The sequence below is a fragment of the Adiantum capillus-veneris genome, chromosome 9, assembly GCF_014529385.1.
Source record: "Adiantum capillus-veneris isolate H3 chromosome 9, ASM1452938v2, whole genome shotgun sequence".
Classification (NCBI taxonomy): domain Eukaryota; kingdom Viridiplantae; phylum Streptophyta; class Polypodiopsida; order Polypodiales; family Pteridaceae; genus Adiantum; species Adiantum capillus-veneris.
In genome coordinates, this window is record NC_140939.1 from 90,341,160 (window position 1) to 90,343,130 (window position 1,971).

The window sequence follows — 1,971 nt, forward strand, 5'->3', positions numbered from 1 at the left end:
AGAAAAATTACAAGTTTCTTATTTTTTATATATGTAGTAGTTATTGAAGTATAAGCTCATGAAAGGATTTTTCAAAATGAGTGGATCTACTATGGTTTTGGAAATTTTTCCCAAAACCCTGAAAGGACACTTTTATGTCTTGTTAGGTTACCATTCTAGTGTTAAAGGTACTCAATATCCTCTTCGAATAAACATCAAAGCATCTCTCACTCATGACACAATACATTGTATCCTTTCTTGGCATAACTAGAGACAAACTATCATCAAAGTCTTGTCTCTCACCATCCACAATAACATCATCTTCCATAGAAACTTCCTCATTTGTTTGCACCTCAAAACCAATCATAAGAGGCATAATACCATCCACCATATCAAAATTTACAAGGGATGCATAATCTTCATGTCTATGCTTGGCATCATTAGAAATGTCCTCAATCTCATCAAACAAGGCAAACATAGACACATAATCTTCATGTGACACCATCTCATGCATACCAATGGGATATTGATCATCATCAAAGATATCAATTTTTTGCATTATCAAAAGAGCCATGAGACACCAAAGCATCATGTGTAGCATAAGTACTTTCATCGCTATCAATAACCATGGGAGCTCATCAAATAACCCATATGTAGAGACATAGTCTTCATTCACCCTAACATCATTCATAGAAAAGGACTCCAAATCAGCATTCAAGTCATCAAAATGAGCGCTTTCATCACCCAGAGAAATATCCATGAGAGCATCTATAGCATCCAAACCCACATGACAAGTATCCATCTCATCTACAGTTTTATCTTCCACACAATCATATGATGCTTCATTATCACTCTTGACCTCTTGGTCGCAAAGACCTACCTCAAGCTTCCACAATGCATACCCTGCCATAGGCTTACCCAAATGAGCTTCTTCATATTGGAAGTTCACATTCACAATTTGCATGACCTCATCCTTTCTGCATGTGCTATCAAAGACGATGTCTTTTGTATCCCATAGAGATGCATATTTATGAACATAACCTGCTTTTTCACTTGCAAAACCTTTTCTAAACTCCAAGAGAACATCCTTTGTATTTTTCCAATTATCACATATGTCATACATAGCATCATCCATAAGCAACTTTTGAAGTAATCTCAAGAACTCAAAGTGTCTATATTGGCAATCCAACAAGAAGAGCAAACCCTCCTTATAGTCATCTTTCTATCCACAAGTATCAAATACATTATCACAAGATTCCAAGTACCTCTTCAAGTGATGAAAATCATCTCCAAACCAAGATTACACAAGGCCTTGAGTTGATTCCCAAGTGGACTCCAACCTGACAATCAAAGCAGCAAAGCACTACTCTCTCTTCCTCAGTGGGGGCACCGGTTTATGTGAAGGATTGGGGGGCTGGCCTCTACAACACCTCAAACCAACACCAAGAAAAGAGGATGAAGAGTATAGATCTCTCAAGATAATATGGGCTGATCTTCTCTCACAAATTTTGACAACTCACTCACACTCAGCCTCAACTCACTCACTCACACTCAGCCTCGACTAGCTTCCCTCTACACCACTACGACTCCCACTATACTTGGATGCACCAAAGGAAGCAAGGGAGCCAAGAAAATGAAAGTAAAAAGGTAAATTAAAAAAATGGAAATCTCTGAGATTTTCCTCATAAAACCAACAGCTTCACTTCTTTTGAAACGCCCTTCCATGTGCTAGTAGAGACTCCATAGGCGCTCTCATATATACACATAGCTTGACCAAAACTCATCCAAATCAAGATCACTTTGAAAACCCACAAAGTTCAACAAAAAAACTTAGAAAAAGTTATGGAAAACTTGGGGAAAACCTTTCCCTTTTGCGTATGTACAAGCAAGGAATTGCAGCGCATAGTCTACCCTCGACTAGCTACACCAAAGGGAACCACACACAACATGGCTGCCATACCTCAAACCAAGATGAAGAGAGGTCAATATGCA